The 19,515-nt window shown below is 45.7% G+C and overlaps 1 protein-coding gene and 1 long non-coding RNA gene across 3 annotated transcripts in view; one reads left to right on the forward strand and one right to left on the reverse strand.

Moving 5' to 3' along the window:
• The first annotated feature begins 3,505 nt into the window (after positions 1-3,505).
• znf609a (zinc finger protein 609a) overlaps positions 3,506-19,515 on the forward strand; it is an 86,911-nt gene continuing 70,901 nt past the window's right edge. Inside the window, exon 1 of one of the 2 annotated variants that reach the window (XM_077007093.1) lies at positions 3,506-4,008. The gene's annotated coding sequence lies outside the window, so the exon portion shown is untranslated. The remainder of the gene's footprint in view (positions 4,009-19,515) is intronic. The other variant, XM_077007094.1, reaches the window with a different exon arrangement.
• Positions 7,974-19,515, reverse strand: part of LOC143515122 (uncharacterized) — a 32,082-nt gene continuing 20,540 nt past the window's right edge. Inside the window, exons 2-3 of the long non-coding RNA XR_013131043.1 lie at positions 11,969-12,046; positions 7,974-8,459 (exon numbers count right to left, since the gene is read on the reverse strand). This is a non-coding gene — a long non-coding RNA (uncharacterized LOC143515122). The remainder of the gene's footprint in view (positions 8,460-11,968; positions 12,047-19,515) is intronic.

A 19,515-nucleotide genomic window follows, 5' to 3' on the forward strand; every position in this document is an offset into this window, starting at 1 on the left:
AGCTCTGTAATATAATGGCTTTGTCAGTAAAAATGTAAAAAGGAAGTGATTGCCTACAGTTGTATGTGTAAAGAAAATGCCATTAATTGCTTTAAATGAGCAATAAGTACATTTTAACATCAAAATGTAAACAATATTTAGTGATTTGCTAACATTCTTCTGTGAAAGGAAGCTCACATGACATGATAATCAAATTGATAAGTAATTCTCAAATGAACCAGTTCATGCTATATAGAGCAGGTGCCCCCCACATAAAAGCTACCATGGTTAAAAATGATTTATAGTGCAGAATTACTGAAACATCCAAGCCACTATAGGTAGGAGGATCTTTTCTGTTTCATGATGTGAAGAATAATCATTGTAAAAAGGACTAGTTGCTCCATTAATCATTTAACTGCTTTGACATGTTTTATTTTAGAAAAGTCTTGTAGTCTGAGTGGCATTACTAATTTCTATGTATAAAGCTGAGATGGTGACTTGAGTCAACAACTTGAACTCATGTCACACATTTGACATATTTTGAAAGACTCAACCCAGACATTTGATTAGCTTACTCACAATTCAACTCAAATGTTGGCTAAACTCACTCGTGATATTAATGCTTGGGAAAAACCAAGAATTAAACTGACTTACTTGTCAGTTCTGAGATGAACATTTCATGCTGACACTAAATTCAGCACGGGTACACAACAGACCTGCAATCCTCACCTGCAAGTGCAGCATCTTTGAGTCAGATGGACAGAAGGACCTTGTCAAAGTGTTCCATGCAGCATTAGAATAAAAAATGATGACATCTTAAAACAAACTGAAGGCTCCATCATTTAAAACTAGCTTTTGTATCATTTAAAGTTTCTAGCTTTTGTACCTAACATGCTGAACATGCTCCGTTGTCCTGCTGCTTTTGTTTAGCCAATGTTAGTAATTTTCTAGATAACTGACATTATAAGTTGTAAATAATGAGATTAAATAGATATTTTCTAATGTCGGCTGAAGACTCAACTTGGACTCTTAACCAGAGGCTCAAGATTTGACTAGGGCTTGTACCCCAAATATCTATGTATTTGAACCTTTTTATTTTCTGATCTTGAACAAGGAATTATATCTGTATGTTTAGGTTGTTCAAGATTTGACAAAAACTTCATCATTGTTTAGAATCCATAAATCATTGTTTAGAATCCATAAATCAAAGATGTCTCCACTTTACCTGTAAAAAGTTGTTACATTTCCTGTGAGAATGTGAAAGGTCTCATACACCAAAATTTCAAAAAAGCCCAATCGTCTATTGCCAGGTGACGATAACTTTAAAAAATGCTGCCTACATGCTAACTTACCAAAAAATAAATGCACAAAAGCTGAATGAGTATGTGGCAGTAAATTGCTCTGAATGGCACATAAGTATTGCAGCTAGTCCATTTGAAAGTTTATTTTATCTTCTGATTTTGAACACATAATCCCATCTGTGCATCTTAAAGGTTGTTCTCCGTTCTTCCATTTATGTATTTATTTGAAGTTAGGACAGGTGTTTCATTATATCCACATATCTAATGCTGCCATTCTGGCATCTCTCTCTGCCTTCTCTCATCTACATATTTATTCCTAATCTGTATGCATACAAAACAAATAAAAGCACATTCTGCATATACACCTGTTTTGTGACTAAAACAATTTCAAATCAGCAACTACACAGTGTATTTCATGTGTGGTACCACAGTGAGTGAATTCAATGTAATAGACGGTTAGTTAAAGCTTTCTTTTGATTGGCTTTTCATCCGCACACTCTCTTATTGTAAACAGTATGCAGAATATGCCATCATAGTCTTTGTTGTTCTTCCCTGTCAAATTATGCCAGAGGGAAGAATAGAACATCTGCAATGTATATGTAGCCTTCCATAAAAAGGGCTCAGCTTGAAATGAACCAGTTTACCATGAGAATGCATCTGCAGATGGCACAAAAGACAGGGAGGACTCCAGGGCCCGGCTTCCCCTTTTGTCCCACATCATTAGTCTTTCCGAATTTATCCTCCCACAGCTCATTACAATTACTGATGAATTAGCATAGCAAGCACCTGTCTGACCAATAAAATAAAAATGAAATTGTACAGAGAGAGGGAGACAGAGGTGTCCCTGTTACCATGGTGTCTGACTAAACGTGCAATCAGAAATAAAAACAGCGTGGAAAGTCATCCTGGGATGTTGCTGCAGTTAAATGTCATTGATGTGATATGGTTCCCTCTCTTGAAGGTTCTCACCCTTGAGTGCCAGTCAATATGAATACATGTCATACATCTGTCACATGGTCATGCATATTCAGAAAAGGGAAACGGACAGTGTGAAGCTATATATCTGTATGGCTACAACCTTATAAGCTAAAGCAGAGTAAATAAAACGCACCAAAGTGAATTTTATGGAGAGGCTAGGTGTGTTGGCTCGTAGGTCCTGTGTTTAGCGTAGTAAGAAAATGACTGCACTTTAATGTGATGTTGGCTAAGTCAGTGTGAAAGTGAGGAGGCAATGGAAGATGAAGTGGTGAACCTTATTGCCACCCTTGCAGTGTGAAAATTATCTCATTAATTCAGTTTCCCTTGGCCTCTCTGTCCAAGAGTGCCACAAAGATTCTCGGTTCTCTCTCTCTCTCTCGCTCTCTCTCTCTCTTTCATGGCAAAGCAACATTAGCATATCCTGGTTGCCCAGGCAACTAGCTCAGAATGCTTCAATTCCCCCCAGCTTCCTCTCCACAAAAGCCAAGTAAACACTAGCGTTTATCTGCTCCTGTTGTATGACAAATACTGTGACATGTGTGCGTGTCATAATGACTGGTTTTTTAGCTTTCCCTGCAGCTGCTAGTTCAGTCCACTTATGTCAAAAACCCCTTATGATATATACTTTATGCAGGAGCATAACCTATGAAATAAAATATCTCAAAGCCTCATACTAACTTTCAATGTACGTCCTATGATTTATTACCATTATTACACCAATAAATCTAGCATAACTCCAGTGCTGTGTGTCAGTAAAATAAGCTAGAAACTTTATTTATTTGATTATTGTTAAGATTAAATTAATCTTTGCCACTCTTTATTTTTTGGTATCCTACTGATGGGAGAATCTAACAATGGCAGCAGTTAAATACTGTCAAAATAGTGTCTAAACGGGAAAAATAAAAGTCTTGGGCTCAGTTTCCTAGGATATGATTATTAATTGAACATCTCTTTAAAAGCTTTGTCTAACCCACGATGATCCATTGCCTACATCAGAGAAATCGTTAATACATTATCATATCGTCCATGACTTGCAATACTGCTTTTAACACTTTTTCTAAATATAAGATGGTCAGAAAAAACAAAAAACAAAACATTACATAACCTATTTTAATAGAATTCTTTTAATGTTTCTGTGTGCCAATCCATATGTAATCCAGTTCCGTGATTTTCAGGGTCGCACGGCGCCTCCAGGCTGACAGTCCGGTCCGCGTGGAGACCCGGTCCGGGTTTTGCGGGCCGCCCGTTCTGCTCGTTGGTTACATTGTATCAATCTGTGTGTTCGGAGCGCCGCGCACGGCCATTAAGATGATGTGAGAGTTCCACGGAAGGCGAAGCGACACATCCGGAGGAACGAAAATCTCTTGATGAACGGAACCGCATTCCCTTAAAAAAAAAAAAAACCATACGAACCCAACGCCCCCCCCCCCCGGGGTCGCCCGCCCGCCCGCCGCGTTTGGACCTGGACTTGGGACTGAACGAGAAGTGCCCGGTGCAGCCGGTATTTTCCCATTTTCAGCGGGATCTCGACGTGTGATGGCTGCGGTCCAGTGAAGTGGCCTGTCCGCCCCCCTCCCTCTCTGGATCTGTGGAGCACCTTCATTGATCTGTCTGTGCACTCCAGCAATCTGAGGTTCGGCTGGTTTTTTTTTTTGGTTTTTTTCGCCCTCCCTCCTCCAGAATCGACCTAAACCATTAGGATCTATGGAGTGCACATAACCCACCCGTGGACCGGGGGCCTACACGCGGGGTAAGTGTGTGTGTGTGTGAGGATCCTGTGTGCAGGAATCCCCCCCCCCCCAGTTTGGGTAGCATGGTTGGCTAACGAGCTAGCCAGTGTTAGCACGCTATGCTAGCCGCGCTAGGAACACATCATGTTTTACATTGTTGGAGAATCCTTTGTGTGAGGAGCGGGGCGGCACGTAATTCCCCCCCGGTGAAGTAAAGCGTGTGTGTCGGTCCGTAATGGTCCTGCTGCTCCGCGTTGTCCACCGTAACGTCGTGAGTGTGTTGAGTTCGGCGTCTTGAATGTCATTGTGTGTGTGTGAGGGTTGTGTGTGGGCTAGCCGAGTTAGCAGCGGGACACACGGACGGTCGTGGCGGCTCCCCTCAGACCTGCCCGGGGACGCGGTGGGGGCGCTTCTGTGGGGGTAAAACCCCCTCCACCGGCCACCGAGCCGCCGTGTGTGAGCCCGGGGGGGGTGCTCCGTGTGGTGGTTCGTGTCCGGGGACGGACGGCCCACGTCTGCCGTGCAGGAGAAACAGGGACGCGTGTCTAGACGTTTCTCACAGACTCATGCAGTGATTTTGTACTGCACGTGGAACGGCACTGATTCCTGAGTTACAAACAAATAAACAAACAAACAAACGGGGGTGTTTCTCGCCCCCTCCTCCCTTACTGCTGCCTACAAGCACAACTCCTAGTTACTTTAAGTGACTCAGATAGCTCCTGTACAAACAAGCCAGTGTGGCGTGTCCTCCTGAGTATAATCATGCGAGCTAACGAGCCCCCCTTCCCTCCCCAGTAGTGTCTGGCCAGTGCTCCCAGTAAACATGACTGGGAGGAAAGACAAAACCATCGCCTCCTTCTAAGTCTGTCCCCATAGTGCCTCTGCAACTCTGTCCCCAGCAGATTTATCGCCTCTGCGACTCAAACTGCCCCCCAAAATATTCAGAAGCGCGTGCTTTTACTTTTAACAACTTTACAGTGGATGCATGGTAAATATTTGTAATCATTTCAAACTGCACTTAAAACTTAGGAGCCTTTCAAATTTGGGCTGGTCCACTAGCTACTAAAATAATTTCAGCTCGGATTAATTTGAAACACCAGATTTTACAAGGAAGAAAATATCCAATCGATTAGAAAGCACTTTTCCTGATTTTTCTATTTCTCATGCACAAGACAAGAGGAGGTGATTCTGTATCACTTACATGTTGTATATCTTCTAGTTTTGTCAATATTGTCATCAATATCTTTTTTTCCTCAAGTGCGTGTTGATTATTCATTGGTTTAAGAAGTGTTTTTGTTTCTCTTATTTGTCATTCAGCAATCTTAATGTATACCATAATAATCATAACATCTCCCAGCTAAAGCAGCCGCATTTGAATTTAAATTTTCAAGTGCATTAAACTTGGGTAATTCAATTAAAGTAACATTACACTGAAAGCCTCTGAGTAAGACAAATGTTTTGAATGTTCACCAGAACATCTGTGCTTTCCAGAATGTATTGGTGGTGTTCGTTTCCTAATCTGGTGATGTTATCCTAGTTAAGATGGGGCTAAACTGCTATGTTGAGAGCTACTGTTGTATCATATATGGTTAGACTTAAACTAATTGTAGTTGACTTAATTGGTAATGGTTAAGTATTCTCAGCTGTTTACCTCTCCTGTACGTTTAAAAGTGTCGCTGAACCCGGGTAGACAACAGCACGTATTCAGAGACGCAACTGTAAATAAATCGGTGAATATTTAGCAGAGAGAAAAGACTAAAAAGGTTTGGGTGGAGAAGCCGTTTTCTTGAAGAAGTTTCAAGCTGACAATTATGATGACACTTCAGCCCCCCCCCCTCATAATTATGGTAATTTTATGATGACTTCCCAATCACAATGCTGTCTGAATTTTCAAAGCACAATTTTCAATGCTGAGAGTCTTATATGCCAATCATATACGAGTCATGTAGTGGTGATTTTCATTTGTATTGAAATCATCTTGTGAGGACAATATACCTATTAGGTCATTGCCATTTTTCTGCTGGTTCTGGTGAATGTAAATTACATGCAAGTACACACCTTTGCATATTCGTAGTGTAGCTGGGTTAAAATAGCAACAGCAGTATTTATGATGGTTGACAACTGAGAGATCAGGATTACTGACCTGCACTTCCTGAACCCATCAGGGCAGTGTCCATCATACACACAGGGTAGACTGAAATGATCGTTAAAGGACACGGGGGTTTGTTTTCCCTCAGATGCATTGCCTTGAATTCTACACCGGAATGGTACTTTGGGCCTTGTTAGCATGACTGTGACCTGTAATTTAGAACAACACTGTGTAGTGCATCACGTCTACGGTACTTTATCTTCAGGAGAGGTTCCATGTGGCCAGGTGAACGTGTGCTGCCTCTTCACCTCTCACTGCCACAGCTGGGTGGGGCGCAGAAGTCTGAGCAGAGAGCAGACTGACAGTGTTGTGTATCCGGGCTAATAAAGGATTTGGGATTAGTCTATTTTCTGCACACAAACAACACTGGAATACACAAACGGATTTTGCATACTTTCTAAGGATTAAATAATTTGTGAATGCACATAGCCTGTACCACGGACAAATGAATACACGTGCAGCAGTGGGATTAAGCCTGGGTTTGGAAATTTGGTTGCTAAAAGGCACCGAGCACATCAGAACAAACCACAAGAACGCGGTCAAAATTTCAGAGTCAAAATTTTAACATTCTCTCCCCACAATAAGTACAATGCAATAAACCTGAGGTTAGAAAACGATGACGTTTGACACTGCAGCTGGAATCAGCCCCTTCGATTTTTAAACATTGAGTGTCATTTTTATTTTTGCATTTTGATGGATTTGATAGTTCACTGGAATCATTTTGACATTAGCCTGTTGTGCAGGCCACACGTCTGCTAAGTCACTCTCTCCTGCCCTGACATTTTGTTATCATGCTGCTTTTGGCTGGGATCCCGAGTGGGTTCTGGTGCAGTGGACGAACATGGCAGAAGACGGCAGTCCTCTTTCACATCTCGTCCTCGTGGAGAACGACGCCTGCTGCCCGAGTGCTTCCAGCATGCTGTGTTCACACCGCTCAGACGGGTTGGGCGTTTATGTGCTCGATTCTCATACGATACTGTTATACATAACAGTAGTGTTGTGGCTATGACTGATGGGGGGTTTTGCCACCAGAATGAAGTACCTGCTCTGTGTTTGACTGAGTTTTTCTTTCGGTCCATTTTTCGTGTTCGGCTTGTCTCTGCGGTTTGCAGTTGTCAGCGGAGTGGCTGAGACAGTTGGCCCAGACCTCTGTTTGGTGTTTGAAAACGACCGAATGTATAAATAAGTCATCAAAGAGCACAGCGAAGACGAAAGTGTCACTGCCCTCTTCAAACCTGAGCTCTTTGAAGCCGCTCTGAAGTGAACAGTGGGACTACACGCTTCTGTCACTGAACTACTGCAGCGCTGTCAACATGGTTTTATATTTTGACTTGCAGGCAGAACCAGTCACTGACGAGACACAAAGTAGGAAATTTGAGCGGCTGAATTCTAGCAAATATGCTTTAAAGATCAACCGCTGGTTCCCAGGGTGGGGCAGGAAGAAAACGGACAATGAAAAGTAATGTGAAAACTGTACATATTTAGCAGCCTGCTTAAGTGCTTTTTAATCACAATTAGACTGTGGTATCAGCTGCTGTCTAACTGCAGTAGGATACAGTTCATTGGCTGCATTTAGTTGTTATATAAGAAGCGTGCTAGCAATCAGACATCTTTTAGTGTGTTTTGGGGGGGGGGGGTGCTGTATGGAATGGAAGATGATACAATGATACAGAGTGTTTCTTGTTTGACAAAAATTCTATAAAAATGTAATTATTACAGTAATTCTTAACGCTTACATACATTTTTATTGTAATGTTTTCCAGTATGTTTGAAATTAAATTTGTGCAAATGAAAAAGTGAATCATACTATGAGTCCATAGTGTAGGAGCCTTGTGACCTGCTGGATCGGTACGTTGTAATGGCCGTGGCCTTCTCTGGGCTTCGGTACGGAATCGTTTAGCCGCTGCCGAGTTACTGTATCGGAGCGGCTGCCGATAGTCAAACGAAGCCTAGCTAGACTGGACATGGGTGTGCTGCGTCGAGTAACCGTGACAACGGTGTGAGTGACAGCCGGATAGGAACGGCAGGACGAGCGGTAGGAGCGCAGGAGGAAACGGGTGATGGGGGTCTGGGGAGCGTTCTCACTGCGAGGCGTGTCGGATGTTTCGAATTGCATTCATTCTGACTCAGTAGGAAGCAACTCTCCGTACGCCTTGTTTTTGTCCTGTCTAACAGGTAGGCCCGATGTGCTGATTGGTCGGCTGATTCGCGCCCCTACGCTATGACTCCCTGCCGGTATCGTCGGTGTTGCCGCGTTGGCCTGACGTTGACGCGATGGTGGTTGTGAAGAGTTGAGTTGATGAGTCATGAAGGTGATGAGCCCTAAAAAAAATCAGATGAATCATTAATGAAAGCCAGATTTTGTGCTGATGATTGATATAGCGTTAATGGCTGGGTCTGACAGTGGCTGTGTTATTTGCGTGCTGAAATACGGCCGTCCGGATGGCAGGCACTCCTCGTGACTGATCCAAACTGAGATGGCTCGCCCCGAGCTCCAGCACATCCAGCTCCAGTCTTATCCTTTTTTTGGTTTAGCTGCGTGACATTTGAGTAGAACAAGGAAACTCCTGCAACCCTCATGATGTGGGGTGTGGGGAGTGTCGCTATCATGCTCGCTGAGACTCAAAGCATACCTCCACCCACAGCTGCTATATACAGTACTTTGAAATAGTGCTTTTCTGTGTGTGACATTTTTACATTCTGCCATCCTGTGCGTAGATGGCAGGGTGTAGACGGGCCGTATGTCCCATAATGGCTGTCCTGCCTTAGAGATGGCGTGAGATCATGACCCCTCCCCCCTCGCCATGATCACACAGCAGGTCTGCCACGCCTCCTGCCCTGTGACGTCTCTAGCATATGTGATCAGCTTTTATAATTGAATTGAAGGTTATTGCTGCACCAAACTTTCACTTTCTCGTATTCCGTGGTTCTGATCTTGAAGCGTTAGACACGGTACCTCAGAGTGTTTTCGTGTTCGTACTAGAATGTAAAGTCTGTCCTGTGTGTGAACCGCCCCGGATGAGGTGTCTGCTACACTACACTGTCTGGGTAGTTTAATATAGTCTTACTGAAAATAACCTTAGTTGTTTGCTTTAAAATGGTTGATTTATTGCTTTGTACACGATAGCTGCTTACTATACAGTTTTAGTCTGCTTGCTAGCTGAATTTACACCAAGCTGTTGATACGTGATCCTTAGCAAGCCATGAGAGGAGGTTTAGAACAAATTTTGAACAAATTGGCATGGTGCAATAAAACTGTTTTCTCTCAAAATAAACAGTGTTCTGTTGGACTGTTGTACATAAGTGGTCAGTGTCTGGAAGCTCGAGGAAAGCAATATGTTATGCAGAGCCAGAAATTCTGACAACTCATTCAACTGACAATCCTCATTCGCAAACAGCACACCTTCAACAACTATATACAGGTACATTTAATATTTTTCTGTGGATTTTCTATTTACGTTCACTGAGAATAGACAATAAGATTATATGGAGCTACGGAGCAGTAGGTTTGCTTGCTGTAGTTTCAACACCATGTAGCCATGTTCCTGTTGTGAGTTCATATGGTTACTTGTAGAAGCTGTGTTGTGTAAGCAGGGTGAACAACTGTCACAGGTGGCTTATGCTTGTTTTGCCTCTTGTGCTGAATAATTTATTTCTACCATAAAAATCCTTAGTTGCCAGGGCAGGAAGGTTGGGGTCGTTCTCCTGCATGAAACGTTTGAGTTCTGAAGCAGCAGTCTTAAATCAACACTTCAGACTTGCATTCAAAATGATTTTGATATTTAAGTATCCAAAAGGGTTAAGAAAAAAGGTTAAAGAAATGTAATTTAGCCAAATGTGGGTTTGGAGGCCATCTTACTTTCATGTAGGCTAACTGGTGTTATGAGACTACGGTAACAAAACAGTAGTTAGCTTATTCAAAAACAAGAATATTCCAGAAAGGGAAATCTTTCATTTTCATGTTGGATGAATAACTGTGACAGCTGTATGAGATTTGAGCCAGTCTTGCTAACTGATGTAATACTGGATACAGATGAGGTCTTTGAGTATTTAGTATTTCTGTTGTGTAGGTGGCGTATAGCATTTTGGGGGGGGTGGGGACAGTGTTCACACCACCCACCCTAATGCATCATATGAGCAGTGTGAACAGGAATAATTGGGGAGGCACATTAATTACACCCCCCACCCCCCCGGATCAGATGCAGTAAAAACCATGAGCAGTTAAGCAAGGCCGTGAGAAACGAAGCGTTCTTCAGGGGGTAAACACCTTTTCACACTCGCGTGACACAATTTCAGGTGCTTCAAAGGACACTGCCTAAGCGTCTTGAGGAGTAGGGCGGATGAAACAAACTCTGCTAGCCTGCGCATTGCTGTCCAAACCCCGTCAACTTTTCCCCTGAGCGTGGACCAATTAAGAGCGAGGACGGCCTCCCTCTGCTCATCCAGAATGGAGGAACAAGTTCGTTTTGGCTTTGTTTCCCTTGCTGTCTCAAGCCCCCTGAGCTCTCCGGCACTAGAATCAAAGATTAGTGCATCTTGAGTTTTCAAAATCTTTAGTGATCATCATCATCTTCCTGTTGACTTTTGGTGTAGTGTTGTCGTCCTTTCTCCGTCTAGCCCCTGAAGAAGTGAATTTCCCGTTGCCTTCACAAATGTGCTGTTTGAGTGCTCCCTTACACAGGCCACCATATTGGTGAAGGGGGAATGAAGGCAGTGGTTTTCAGGGATCTGTTGGGCTATTTCACAGACCAGTAGGACCAGTGAACAGGATGAAGTGTGTTGCTCCATGAGTGGAGAACTGGGGCCAGACCCAGGAGGCGACCGCTCTCCACGGCTTGGCGGTGGAAGAGGACGGCCAGGTTCTGGAGTGATCCACTCCTCTGGGCCCAGCGTCCATGGCTGTGCTGCATTCCATTACAGAAATGGCTGGAAAAAATACATGTATAAAATAGTCGATAAAATATACCTTGAAGAGAAAGCTTTAAAAAGATTGTGTTCTCGATATTCTTATAGTCCACCGGCTGTGGTTTGTTCAAGGCATTTTTCCTGCCCTTGTGGATTTGACACCACCGTTTTTGCAGCGGGGCGACCTTGAGTGATGTCTCTGCTTCTCGTTCACGTGGCTGGTCTTTCTCCTCTCCTGGTAAACCACCAGTGGGCTGGATGGTTTACTCAGGAGCTGCCCATCTGGGCTCAGGATCACTGCAGCAGAATGCAGTAGTTCAACTAGGCAGAGACTTCGGTGATGAGACTGAAGCCAGGGGATAAGCAGGCTGTAATCCATGCAGCCTGTCCAAACAGTGCACACGGCAGAGCGTAATCCCGAGGCTGTTCTGGGATGCCTTCGGTGAGGACCGCCTACATTAGACTGCTTATAATAAGAGGCTTTGTCTGGTGTATTTGGAGGTAAAGGAAAGGTTGACCTATTTTATCCATAATCCATTTTTTCCATATGTTCTCATGTCCTACGTCTTATCAGTGGAAGAGAACTAGAAGAATCCTAGTTGTCCATGTTCAACGTTGTCCAAACTCTGAAATGTAATCAGACAGAGGCGCAACCAATAACTTGGCCGAATTTACTCCTGCTTTAAGTCAGAGGAGTCTGTTTACTCTTTTAAAGCCAATAATAAACGTGTGTCTACCACGGGTATACGTAACCGTTATGTTCCATTCTCATATATGTGGGCTTGTGCGGTTGGTGGTGGTTTTTTTCGTTGCTGTATGCGTGTCCATTTTAATCTCCTGGTGAGGCAGATGTAGTGTGGTCTGAACAATGCCTCGTGTGAGGCTCTCGTGTGAAGTCTTGTTGTTGTGCAGATCTGGATACTTACATGGATCGTTGCTGGAGATCCTCCTCACTCCCGTCACCGCACACGCAACACACTCCCACTGAACCTTCAGTCTTGTTCCTTTTAGTGTCATTGGAAGAAGAATAAAAAAGGACGTTACCAGGTTTTCTGGTTGCGAGTGCAGTTTGCCATGGTAGCTACTAGCTAGCCACAATTTATTGAGCTGGTGTGAGCTCTCTACAACGTGCGTGAGAGAGATTTTGACAGGAAGCCTACATGCTGTTTTAGACTGAAAAATGTGGTGGTGTTCACCTGAGACTCCTAAACCCCCGTCTCTCGGATTAATGATTAAAAGCAGCAAATGCCCAGCTAGCCTGTAATGAGGCCATTAATCAGCTCCCTGACCTCATCATTTCATGAAAATAGTTAGCACGTTTTCATCTTTAAATCTGTTTGGGGGGTGGGGGGGGTGGGGGGGGGGGGGGGGTTGTAGCCTCACTCCAAGTTTTTCATGTGTGTGTGTATATTTATATGTTTATTCCCTCAGTTATTTCAAATCTGAAACTTTCCAGCATGTATTGGGAACACCAGCGCTGGTGATTTTTACTTCGACTTGAATCCAAATTGCATTTAGACGGCACCCGCTGCCATCGGTGGGCAGGCAGAACCATGTTGCTGTTGCCTGTGACTTCATTGAGCTGATGATTTATGCTGGTGCCACTGGCCTAGTCTTGTCATTTTCTTGGAGCGCTGTCGAGATTAGGTTCCTCAGATGCGGAAGCTGCCAGAAGGCCCCTCCAGAATGCTCTCGCGTTTCTTGGAAAGCTCGTCTGGGCGCTGTCTCGCTTAGCTGCCGCCCTGCCTCCTCGTGACCAGAGGCACCCGAGTCCTGCCCGTTGGACTACATTTGCGATGGTGTGAGTGTGTGTGTGTCTCGGGGGACAAATATGGTGTGTCCAGGTGTGGGTGTTGGAAGTGTGTTGAAGTACACTACACATTAGCCTACTAATTATGTCTGCTGTTAACTGAAAGTGTCGTGTGTGTGGTTTCTAGGTACTGTTAACATGGTTACAGATTATTGCAAACAAACAAGGCCTGTATGTCAAGCGCGCGTGTGTGTGTGTGTGTGTGTGTGTGTAAAAAATCAGACCAGAGGCATGTTGCTTTAAATGGATGTTCTATTTCCCTGTAACAGTAATAAAAGGTCATAAGGAGTCTTGTTCAGAGTGTCTAAACTAATATGCAGGTGGTGGATAGTGGCACTGGGCGAATCCTAATGGCTCTGTTTTGATTTTGGCCATTATTTTGTTTGCTGAATCATGTGAAGACACCCACAGAGCTCTTATCTCCAGTGCCCAGATTGCTAAGGATGCTCCCAGCACACAATAAGAAATCCATGTGGTCTGTTAGGTGACTTATTTGCATATTGCCACACTCTGTGCGAGCAGTACTGCCAAAGCTGTCACTGCGATCGCAAGCACTGTACACGGTACAGCCCTGCAGCCTGCTGCTCTCTTTGGCCCACATTGTTTTCTGGTCACACCTGATCTGGGATCTGTGAGTGCTGTAATTTGATAAGTGGTACCTCAATGGAAACGAAAAGGAAGTGAAATAATTTCAGATATGTAGAAATAGAACATGCTGAAATTACCTACAGAATGAAACGACCTCTCCAGAATGTGACATTGAAGATGCTTTTGTCAAGATTTTCTCTAAAGGGTTCTAATGCAGTGGTGGGAAGAGTACTGAGATCATTAAAATAAATATTATACAAACGTAATAAATCTGCTTTAAACAACTGTTGGTGTTTGCCTTTAGCTCTGGAGACGTCTTATTTTGCCTGTTGATCAAATGAAGGTTTTGATGCATCCTGGCAGTTTCAAAGGCTCTGGAACACGGTGCGGAGGGCTTTGTAGATGGGTGCTAAGAGAATCCTAATATAGAAGGTGAGGCAGGAGATTGGGACACACCCACTGCAGCCAACATCTGGAGTCAACTGGGGGAAAACTATTACCTAAATAAGGATATGACACATTTATCAAACTCCAGGCCTAAAACGGAATATTTAAACAGTGAGCTGTCTCTGTCTGTCAACACTAATTGGCCATCGCTACCTGAAATCATACAGGAGACGGCGAGCACCCCCTCCCTGCCGAATCCTGCTGACCACACTTGAAACATTACCGATTTAGTAGGATTGGAAGGTTCTACTTAATTGGAGCTTGATATTAGAAAACTGCAGCTTTAGAAGAACCAGCTTTTGACACGTGGAGTCCAGAGCCATAGTTATCTGAAGAAGTGCTGTGTGGTGGGGGTGGGGTGGGGGTCTGCTTTATCTGCCCCGTAGGTTATGTCATTGTTGATCTAACACATTCCTCTGCACCACCGCATGCTCCACACGGGCTCCTCCACCCAGCCCTGCTCCTCCACACAGCCCTGCTCCTCCACACGGCCCTGCTCCTCCACATGACCCTTCTCCTCCACCCAGCTCTGCTCCTCCACACGGCCCTGCTCCTCCACCCAGCCCTGCTCCTCCACACGGCCCTGCTCCGCCACACGACCCTGCTCCTCCACCCAGCCCTGCTCCTCCACACGGCCCTGCTCCTCCACCCGGCCCTGCTCCTCCACACGGCCCTGCTCCTCCACACGGCCCTGCTCCTCCACCCAGCCCTGCTCCTCCACACGGCCCTGCTCCTCCACACGGCCCTGCTCCTCCACACGGCCCTGCTCCTCCACACGGCCCTGCTCCTCCACCCAGCCCTGCTCCTCCACCCGGCCCTGCTCCTCCACCCGGCCCTGCTCCTCCACACGGCCCTGCTCCTCCACCCAGCCCTGCTCCTCCACACGGCCCTGCTCCTCCACACAGCCCTGCTCCTCCACACGGCCCTGCTCCTCCACACGGCCCTGCTCCTCCACACGGCCCTGCTCCTCCACACGGCCCTGCTCCTCCACACGGCCCTGCTCCTCCACCCAGCCCTGCTCCTCCACACGGCCCTGCTCCTCCACACGGCCCTGCTCCTCCACACGGCCCTGCTCCTCCACACGGCCCTGCTCCTCCACATGACCCTTCTCCTCCGCTCCTGTTCTGTTTGCCACTAGGGGATCTATTGGTAGTCCAGACTAGCAATGGAAACGTACACTGTGAGCATGTTCAAAATGAGCATGTTCAAAATGCCCGCCTGAAGTTGCCCCGCGGGCGGGCGGGCGTGGTCTTGGCTCGCTCTTCCCGGGCGTGTTGGAGTGCTCGGTGGGTCTTCCTCCCAGCCCCGTCCCCTGGTGAGGAGTCAAGCGTGTGTTCCTCCATCGTTTGCAGTCCAGTGGTTGTTCTGAGCGTCTTCAGGGTTTGAGCTCTTCAGCTCTCGATTGTGCATGACCGTGTAAATGATGCACTGCCTTCTGCAGCAGGCTGCTGCTTGTGGTTTGTGTTTGTGGTCATCTCCAGTGCCTGAAATCCCAGTGGCAACCGCATGTGAAAGTGAGTCAGTCTCTGTCTTTCTGTTTCTCTCTCTCTCTTTCTCTGTTTCTCTCTCTTTCTTTCTCTCTCCCTTTCTCTGTTTCTCTGTGTCTCTCTCTCTCTCTCTCTCTCTCCCTTTCTCTCTCTCTCCTCTGACCTACCTAGTAAATGTCAGGCTTTTCTTGCTTGGGCACCACACCTTAGGTTTCCCGTAGTAACATCTGGCATGTAGCAGTGGGCTGAGCTATTAAAGATGGTTTATTGAATTGCACTCATTTGAAAATCGGCTGAGGATGAAACCAACCCCTGTAGGGCACAGGGCCGCCTGCTCTTGACTGTTTAAGTGTTTAATTGATCAATAATCTCTGCCAGGAGGTGTACTGTGATGTGAGAGGCACATGGTTTACATCTGTGGCAGTGGAGATAAAACAACGGCAACTGGAGTCTCAACACTACTGCCTCGTCATACCCAAGACAATTTGTCATTTAAATTTTATGTGTGAGCAGTGTACAAAAATCTGCAATTTTGTGCTGTTGTAATGACACATTAATTAGCCCGTAAGGCAGAAAAGTGGACTTGTGTATTGTGCTATATCAAGTAGGTCTGTTAAAATAGCCCAAAATGACTTTAAATCTAAATTCTCAATTTCCTTAAACCTAGATGTCCTTGACCACCTGCTACAACCTGAAAGTTGAAATGACAGTAGAAGTCAGTGAGAACAGGACGCAAGTGTAAAATAAAGCTAAAAGCAATCTACTTGAATTTTGCCAATGAGTGACATGAGCTGTGTGGATTTCTGGTTCATGGGTTCCCCAACCGTGGTGAGCGAAGCCCGACGGCCCAGTGTCGTGTGCTACTGGTCAAACCCTGGACAAGCCCCACACACTCATGTTCATACCAGACAAGAAGTTCATTATGAATGAAAACAGACGGGCAGCTTTCAGCTTTCAGTGCTGCTCAGTGCCTCATAATAACCTTCATTCTTTTTTAATCACCACTTCTTCCATGTGACTGAAGGGTAAACAGCAGCAGCAGCTCTGACGAGACGCGTGTAACACAGCAGAACGCGTGTAACACGGCAGAACGCGTGTAACACGGCAGAACGCGTGTAACACGGCAGAACGCGTGTAACGCGGCAGAACGCGTGTAACGCGGCAGAACGCGTGTAACGCGGCAGAACGCGTGTAACGCGGCAGAACGCGTGTAACGCGGCAGAACGCGTGTAACGCGGCAGAACGCGTGTAACGCGGCAGAACGCGTGTAACTCGGCAGAACGCGTGTAACTTGGCAGAACGCGTGTAACGCGGCAGAACGCGTGTAACGCGGCAGAACGCGTGTCTCGCTCGTCTGCCCTCCTCCATGGTTCTGCTTAAATCGCAGTGGTCCGCGTTGGCGTCGACAGCCAGATGAAGGGAGGTGCTTTGAGGCCTTGCTCAGAATACACACACACACACACACACACTTTGCAGGGCTTTCCCTTTCTTGGAACTTTTGTTTTGTTTTTATATCTTAATGCCAGGAAAGGGAAATGGTGGAAAGGAAACGTTAAACCTCATTTTGGACATCCGTCATGCTTTCAGCAAGGGGGAAGCCCTCAACACGCACCAGGGCAGAATGACTAATCCATCCTGGGAGAGTGTGTGTTTTTGCAGTTTTGTTAGCTGAGTTTGGAGTGTACAACATATGGGGGTGAAATGAGTGTGCGGTCGGAGTGGGACACGGTAATTCGTGTCTAAGACCAGTTAAATTATACACTGTGTGTAGCAGTGGCTCTAATTGGCCTGAGAAAGCAGACTAGTTCTCATTTTCAGCTTAACAGCTTATTGACGTACATATTAGCAAAGCTTGTATATTTTATCAGTGCTATGTTTGGGCTTTTTTTCATTGGTGCCATTGGTTAGAAATGAAATGACATTTAACTTTTTCTAATTTGTCCCAAAAGATTATGTGCATTTCCTGGTAATTTTTTGGAGTGTTTTTAAATATGTTTTATGTTGTTGAGTTTTTCAGTTTAAATGCAGCGAATCCGGTTGAACGTACACAGGACGTAGTATGTATGATTATGATCTGTTGGTCCTGCATTGCAGGGCTATTTTTTGATTAAGCCAGTATCTTTGCCAGTATCACTCCTTATGCAATTATGTGGTAGGAAAGTTTAATTATATTTTGGCAACATAATTTTATGTTGGAAAGACTTTATATCATATTGTCCTATATTTAAATGTTTTCTGTGTTTTATCTTCGAGTCAGTGGCTGCTACGTCTAGCTGAGCTGACGATAGAAGCCGGGCACAAAGACGTGTTGTGTACTCCCTTAGCAAATATGGACTATCATCCTGGCCTTTGTTTGGCATCTAAAAATGGAGGCTCATGTAAGGCTGTAGGTGTTTGAAAGCACTGTTTTCCCCGTCTCTGTGAAAGCTGGAAGCGATGCGTGTGACGTAAAGCCTGCAAGGTCCCCCGCCCCCCCGGCCCTGTCTCGCACTCTACTATATGATTCATGTCCTGTCGGGCCCGTCATCCCGCCGTCCTCTTCCTCTCCCCGCTGCTCCCTGCACGGAGTTAAATAGGACTCAAGTTGCCAGCCTGCTTTACTGAGATGTGCATCATGGGAGTTGAGATGAAAATATGCAGGAAATGTTTCGTTTTCTGCCTCCTGGGTCCTTATCTGAGTGCATACGGGAGATATCGAAGCACCGTGGGCAGTGCACATAGCCCGCGGATTGGAACGGCGCCCAAGCGGGGCGGGCGCTCGGTTCCGCGACCGCCCCCTCCCCCTTCGGCTTCATCGACAGCCCGGCAGCAGGTGGAGCGCAGACGGTCCGTGTTAAAGAGGAGTGTGGGGGTGAAGGGCGGGGCGTCCGTGAAATGGCGCGCCGCGCGCCGTCACAGATCGAAGCCCCGCCGCTTTTCCGAGCAGTCCGTGCTCATGACATTTTGCCGAGATGGAGTCTGGCTGACCTCTCCGGGTTCTTGATTCCCATCACTTGGTGCGCCCCGCGAATTTCTATTTCAGTGAGCAGCTCAAGCACACAGTCCAATTACACAGGCGAGTCTCTGTGTGGCTCTCCACACAGAACAACCAGCCTCTCAGCACCAGGCAGCCACTCAGAAATAGCTTGTTAGAAACGTTCTGCTCCTGTAATTAAGGGCCTGAGCAAGTTGGTATTTTGCAGAGCTAGAAAGAATCTTAAGGTGGAGACAGCTCTTAGCCCCCTGCACTTGTGGAGACTATTTCATCGCCAGGCTTCCTTTCTCCAAGTTTTAACAAGCACTTCTATTTCCCCCCCCCAAATACAGGTAGTTGTAGAGTTGTATGTGAGGGAAAAAAAGTCACGTTTTGTAATGTTCCCATGTACTGTGTGTTCAGGTTGGCCTAATAGCCAAGACACTTATCATTTCTTAGTAAATTATAAGACTTCGCCCAAAGTAGCACAGCTAACTTCCATTTTGAAGTGAACCTACCGTATAAAAACACGAAAGTGCTCATGAATGTATGCACCATCCATGCTAAGCGCAGTCCAGAAGCACAGCAGAAAGGAAGACATGCCCAGACTCAGAAGCCTTAATTATTAATATGTGGCGTTTTGATATAAATCTGCCCAGGCAAATAATTGCTAGCAAATGGCGGTGCCGTTCTTCGCTAGTGGCTGAGTAGTGGCTTGTCGCAGGAGATGTGTCGGCAGCACTCGGCGGGAGGCGACGGCTTTGCCGCACAACACCACGGGTGTCGACGGCTCACCGCTGCTGGCTGGACAGCGTATGTTCACCCTCGCCGGGCTGTTCACCATACCTCACGCCCTTTCACACTCGTCTGCGCACTTTGTCCAGGTTAATAACTCCTGCTTTCATTAGGGAAAATATATGAGATCAGCCTACTGGACAGCCTTGTCTCAATGGTTCATGGAACGCTTTTATTTCCTTAGCATTGTTTACATTAGCCTCGTGCAGAAGGTAGCTGTATGATCAGTAGGTACATTTAGCTTTTTATCAAGATTAGGAAGGCAAAACAAGTTCCATAGTAGTTAGTTTCTCGCGATGCTTTAGTGCAGGTGATAACTTGAGTTGTTTTTGAATAGAATTAACAACAAATAAGACAACTAGACTTTGACAATGTTTTTACAAAACGGGGTAT

The sequence above is a fragment of the Brachyhypopomus gauderio genome, chromosome 5 (genome assembly GCF_052324685.1).
Source record: "Brachyhypopomus gauderio isolate BG-103 chromosome 5, BGAUD_0.2, whole genome shotgun sequence".
Taxonomy (NCBI): domain Eukaryota; kingdom Metazoa; phylum Chordata; class Actinopteri; order Gymnotiformes; family Hypopomidae; genus Brachyhypopomus; species Brachyhypopomus gauderio.